The sequence below is a fragment of the Bombyx mandarina genome, chromosome 12 (genome assembly GCF_030267445.1).
Source record: "Bombyx mandarina strain Sakado chromosome 12, ASM3026744v2".
NCBI lineage: Eukaryota > Metazoa > Arthropoda > Insecta > Lepidoptera > Bombycidae > Bombyx > Bombyx mandarina.
Window position 1 is genome coordinate 16,627,249 of NC_143219.1, and position 7,059 is coordinate 16,634,307.

Here is a 7,059-nt window from a genome sequence, read left to right on the forward strand (position 1 = left end):
GTTCCGTGGCAGTAAGGTGAAAAGCAGAGATGTACTCCGCGTGAAACCTTTCAGAGCCGTTAAGCGATAAAGGCTTTTATTCGGTTCAACTGCGACCCTACCACTTCCGACGCCTAGAGGGAATACGATGATCACCTCTTAACTAAAAAAGAGAGTGTGCTGAGGCACAACTGTAGTGTTGGCCGCGGAAACGTCCTACATTGCCCGGGTTCTATCTCGAGTGGGGATTATGCATCGGGCGAGATTGCAGGGAAGTCATTTAGAAAATTTTCTTAGATCTTCAGCCATCTAGTTCCTCATGTACCCTGTGCGCCCCGTTAGGCACGGAAACATTGTAGGAAGTTCGACCGGACCCAAAAAAAAATACAATTGTTTGTGTTCACAATTAATTTATTCTGTCATACATAGGTAGGTATTTATAAAATCTCAAGAGCTTAAATATAAACGAAAAACTGAAACCGAAATCCGGCCAGATTTTGGTTTCAGGATTCATGACCTATTAAATACTCAATTTTCAAATTATATCATGAAATATCAGAAAACGTTAACATTATAAGTTTGTCAAACATTTATAAGCAACTGATTTGTATAGTCTTATAATTAAGCAATAAACTTTTATCTTCAGATTCATTTTTATTTGTTCAGTGACGTGTAAGTTATGACGTGGAAGAGTCTGTCGCGTATGTTTACTGAATATCACTTGTTTTAATTTTCAGTTTGTTATTTTACAACGGTCATATATCGTAAGTATCGCGTAAGCGCCATTTCGATAAAGCGGCACGACACGAGAACCCTCTCATCGTGGCCGCCGGTAACTACATACCCGACCCAGTAGACCAAATGGTAAGCAGTCGACGTCGCCCAAAACACGTCACCTCGGATCATCCCGATCCACTAACGATGCTCTTAGGTACCCCAAGCACCGGTCATCGTTGTCGTCGAACCCGTCGCTTGCGACGAAGGGCTCGGCTAGTAAATTAACCCACAGACACAGTCCACTGAGTTTCTCGGTGAATCTTCTCAGTGGGTCGCGTTTCCGATCCGGTGGTAGATTCTGCGAAGCACTGCTCTTGTTAGGGTCAGTGTTAGCAACTCTCCGTTTTGAGCCCCGTGAGCTTATCTACTAGCCCGGCGTCGCTGACATGGTCTTTCTAGACCATCAGCTTAGGTAGGATTTTTTTTTTATCGCGTAACATATTTATGATAAAGTCAATAAAAAGGTATTAAGAAATAGTCATGCTATTTTCGAAGAATTATTTATTCCTTCTTTTCATCCTAAAAAGTATGCCAGTGTCTCAAGAAGAAAGTGCGAGAGAAGGGATTTGCAGGACAATCGAGATACCCCAAAGAATTGCGAGGAAAGTGGCCGTTGGCAGGGCACATTCAGGGCACAGGATCTAAAAATTCGCAAGTGGCGAGACTACGCACCGAAGACGCAGTTTGGGTAGGCTCCAATAGGGTGGACCGACGACCTGTCGAACATTGCGGGAATCCGCTGGATACAGCCGTGCCAGACCGGGGCAGGTCCATGTCCAGTAGCCGGAGTCATCGTGTCCTATAAATAGGAAGCCTGGTGTACTCGTGTCGAGACATGCGAGTGCCGGCGTTCACATCCCACAGTCAAGCATTTAACAACTGCTCACAAATCACTTTCCTACATCGAGCACCGCAGCCTCCGTCGTGCCTGCCGTTCCCGCGTCGCCTATACTGGCGAGTAAAACTACTGCGTCGTCCGCCGTGGCCACCGTTCCAGCAGCGCGATCATCCGCGGCCTCCGTCGCGCCCTCCAAAACTCCTGCTTGTAGGTCACCTGCGCCCGCCTCCTCGTCCTCCGACTCTGACTCGGAGATGGAGGTCGACCTCGCCCCCGCCTCATCGACGGATGGATTCACCCTGGTACAAAAGGGTAAGAAGCGTGCCGCGGAGTCTCGAGCTCTCGCGGCCGCTAAAATTAGCAAAGCCGCGAACGCGTCGCGCCCCCGCCCTCAGACTCCCGTTGCGCCTCCAGCCCGTGCCACTCCGTCGCCGCGACCGGTGGCGCAATCTAAAACTCAGACCCCTCCCCCGGTTATCCTTCAAGAGAAGGCAGCTTGGGACCGAGTTTCCCTGGCCCTTAAGGCCAAAAATATTAATTTTGCCAGCGCCCGTAATCTCGCCAACGGGATTCAAATAAAAGTAACGACACCCGACGACCATAGGGCCCTCTCAAGTTACCTCCGAAAGGAGCGTATAAGTTTCCACACTTATACGCTCCAGGAGGAGCGCGAACTCCGCGTTGTCATACGTGGAATCCCGAAGGAGCTAGATGCCGATCTCGTCAAGGCAGATCTGATAGAACAAGGCCTACCAGTAAATTCCGTGCACCGCATGCACACCGGCCGCGGTAGGGAGCCATACAATATGGTTTTAGTCGCCCTCCAGCCTACCCCGAGGGTAAGCAAATTTTTAACATTCGGACCGTCTGTAGGCTCTCCGGTATTGCCGTCGAAGTCCCCCATAAAAAAGGCACTCCTAGTCAGTGCCATAACTGCCAACTGTACGGGCACTCTTCCCGTAACTGTCACGCGCGCCCCCGATGTGTTAAGTGTTTGGGCGATCACGCCACGGCCCTCTGCGCTCGCGACCAAAAAACCGCGACGGAACCGCCTAGCTGTGTCCTGTGCCGAACACAAGGTCACCCCGCGAACTACCGTGGATGCCCCCGAGCTCCAAAAATAAATCGCCGCGTCGCCCGTCAAAACCGCCTCCGAGCTTCCGGCCCAGACATCAAAGCCACGGTACCCTCTGTGCCGAAGGCTAAGCCTGCTTTCGTGCCGGCGTCGGTGCCCAGCGTCTCGGCTTGGGCTAAACCGTTGCCGTACACGAACACGGCTACAACTCTCTCCCCCGCGACTCGTCCCACCCCCGCGATACGTCCCTCCCCCGCGACCTGCCCTCCGACCGCGTCCGAAAATCTCGCTCTAGCGATTGACTTTTTCAGTCGATCAACTTTGAGCGTGTTAACGCTTTGGGTGACGCCATTCGCGCCGCCTCCACTGCACAACATTTCATCGCCGTTGTGCAAGAATACGCTGACGTATACGCGTCGTTAAATACGTACGTCCTCCCCTCACTCCGCCGGTAATCAATGGCGTACATTAGTAGAATAAAACCCTTATCCGTAACAATAGGATTTTTTAACGCTTACGGTCTCGCAAATCAACGTGATCAGGTTTGTGATTTTTTGCGTGACCATCAAATTGACATTTTCTTAGTGCAGGAGACCCTACTTAAGCCCGCGCGCCGTGACCCTAAAATCGCGAACTATAACATGGTCAGGAACGACAGGCTCTCTGCCCGTGGTGGTGGTACCGTTATTTACTATAGAAGAGCCCTGCATTGCGTCCCGCTCGATCCTCCCGCGCTCGCTAATATCGAAGCATCAGTGTGCCGAATCTCACTGACGGGACACGCGCCGATCGTTATCGCGTCCGTTTATCTTCCACCGGATAAGATCGTTCTAAGCAGTGATATTGAGGCGCTGCTCGGTATGGGGAGCTCTGTCATTCTGGCGGGCGACCTAAATTGTAAACACATCAGGTGGAACTCACACACCACAACCCCGAATGGCAGGCGGCTTGACGCGTTAGTCGATGATCTCGCCTTCGATATCGTCGCTCCGTTAACCCCGACTCACTACCCGCTAAATATCGCGCATCCTCCGGATATACTCGACATAGCGTTATTAAAAAACGTAACTCTGCGCTTACACTCGATCGAAGTAGTTTCAGAGTTAGATTCAGACCACCGTCCCGTCGTCATGAAGCTCGGTCGCGCTCCCGATTCCGTTCCCGTCACGAGGACTGTGGTGGATTGGCACACGCTGGGCATCAGCCTGGCTGAATCTGATCCACCATCGCTCCCGTTTAACCCGGACTCTACCCCGTCTCCTCAGGATACCGCTGAAGCCATAGACATCTTAACGTCACACATCACCTCGACATTAGATAGGTCATCGAAACAAGTTGTAGCGGAGGACTTCCTTCACCGCTTCAAATTGTCCGACGATATTAGGGAACTCCTTAGAGCTAAGAACGCCTCGATACGCGCCTACGACAGGTATCCTACCGCGGAAAATCGTATTCGAATGCGTGCCCTACAACGCGACGTAAAGTCTCGCATCGCCGAAGTCCGAGATGCCAGATGGTCTGATTTCTTAGAAGGACTCGCGCCCTCCCAAAGGTCTTACTACCGCTTAGCTCGTACTCTCAAATCGGATACGGTAGTAACTATGCCCCCCCTCGTAGGCCCCTCAGGCCGACTCGCGGCCTTTGATGATGACGAAAAAGCAGAGCTGCTGGCCGATACATTGCAAACCCAGTGCACGCCCAGCACTCAATCCGTGGACCCTGTTCATGTAGAATTAGTAGACAGTGAGGTAGAACGCAGAGCCTCCTTGCCACCTTCGGATGCGTTACCACCCGTCACCCCGATGGAAGTTAAAGACTTGATCAAAGACCTACGTCCTCGCAAGGCTCCCGGTTCCGACGGTATATCTAACCGCGTTATTAAACTTCTACCCGTCCAACTCATCGTGATGTTGGCATCTATTTTCAATGCCGCTATGGCGAACTGTATCTTTCCCGCGGTGTGGAAAGAAGCGGACGTTATCGGCATACATAAACCCGGTAAACCAAAAAATCATCCGACGAGCTACCGCCCGATTAGCCTCCTCATGTCTCTAGGCAAACTGTATGAGCGTCTGCTCTACAAGCGCCTCAGAGATTTCGTCTCATCCAAGGGCATTCTCATCGATGAACAATTCGGATTCCGTACAAATCATTCATGCGTTCAACAGGTGCACCGCCTCACGGAGCACATTCTTGTGGGGCTTAATCGACCAAAACCGTTATACACGGGAGCTCTCTTCTTCGACGTCGCAAAAGCGTTCGACAAAGTCTGGCACAATGGTTTGATTTTCAAACTATTCAACATGGGCGTGCCGGATAGTCTCGTGCTCATCATACGGGACTTCTTGTCGAACCGCTCTTTTCGATATCGAGTCGAGGGAACCCGCTCCTCCCCACGACCTCTCACAGCTGGAGTCCCGCAAGGCTCTGTCCTCTCACCCCTCCTATTTAGCTTATTCGTCAACGATATTCCCCGGTCGCCGCCGACCCATTTAGCTTTATTCGCCGACGACACGACTGTTTACTATTCTAGTAGAAATAAGTCCCTAATCGCGAAGAAGCTTCAGAGCGCAGCCCTAGCCCTAGGACAGTGGTTCCGAAAATGGCGCATAGACATCAACCCAGCGAAAAGTACTGCGGTGCTATTTCAGAGGGGAAGCTCCACACGGATTTCCTCCCGGATTAGGAGGAGGAATCTCACACCCCCGATTACTCTCTTTAGACAACCCATACCCTGGGCCAGGAAGGTCAAGTACCTGGGCGTTACCCTGGATGCATCGATGACATTCCGCCCGCATATAAAATCAGTCCGTGACCGTGCCGCGTTTATTCTCGGTAGACTCTACCCCATGATCTGTAAGCGGAGTAAAATGTCCCTTCGGAACAAGGTGACACTTTACAAAACTTGCATAAGGCCCGTCATGACTTACGCGAGTGTGGTGTTCGCTCACGCGGCCCGCACACACATAGACACCCTCCAATCCCTACAATCCCGCTTTTGCAGGTTAGCTGTCGGCGCTCCGTGGTTCGTGAGGAACGTTGACCTACACGACGACCTGGGCCTCGAATCAATTCGGAAATACATGAAGTCAGCGTCGGAACGATACTTCGATAAGGCTATGCGTCATGATAATCGCCTTATCGTTGCCGCCGCTGACTACTCTCCGAATCCTGATCATGCAGGAGCCAGTCACCGTCGACGCCCTAGACACGTCCTTACGGATCCATCAGATCCAATAACCTTTGCATTAGATGCCTTCAGCTCTAATACTAGGGGCAGGCTTAGGGACCCCGGTAACCGTACTCGTCGAACTCGACAAAGAGGTCGACGTGCAACCTAACCCATGCATCAGCCCGCTGAGTTTCTCGCCGGATCTTCTCAGCGGGTCGCGATTCCGATCCGGTAGTAGATTCATTCGCGAAACAATTGCTCTTGAGTTGTTAGGTCTCCTTCGGAGGCGCTCGGGCAGTTGTTAGCAAATCCCACCCCTCTTGGCTGAGCCTTTGCTCGCCCACCTGTCCTGGTGAAACTGGAAAGGCCTTCGGGCCACCAGTAAACTTTCAATCATAAAAAAAAAAAAAAAAAAAAAAAAAAAAAACAAATCACTTTCACGACGAAGAAATAATATTTTGCAATAAAAATAATACTCGCGAAACAATATATATGCGTAATCAATGATGATAGTTCCCCTCCTACTTTTATCGCGAAGCAATCATGCCCTACAGTATGAAGATCGACAGAATCGTTGCCCTATACAATCGAGACGCAGACCTCACAAGGTAAGTAATGGAATTATATGTGCTCCGCTAAACATAAACATTTAACATCAAGCGGGTCGCAACTTGTGGGCCCGTTTGTATTACAAACCTTGAGTTTGTCTATGTATCTATGCAATTAAAATAGCCCTGCTAAATGTATATATAGAGTAAGTTGGTATAGTAAGGTTCTTAGAGCGTAAGAACATGATAGGTACCATGTCTTATAGGTAAAATAAAATTTTAATATTATCGAGAAAGGCCAGACTTTCTTCAGAGTTCTTTATGTTAACATCATGTTGTCTATTACAATAGATATTTCGGTGTTAGTAAAGCTAAATATTTCGTAGAATGAGTTCCTAGATCCTATCGGTTCGAACGAAAGACCTTTGGTGAAGCACAATGTTTACCAGCTATACTCTAGTTTCTGCTGTATTTTGTTTTTCTTCCGTTATTTTATTGGCTGTATATCATAAATACATACATACGGCATTGCTTGAAAGAATAGCAAAAGAGTATGATCAACCTAATTGAATATGTCATCACACCATATGAACCTACTGATATTTTACGACGATGTCTTTATTAAGCTTATTTATGTACCAGTAAAGTTTTTATTTATCTTTAAGATACG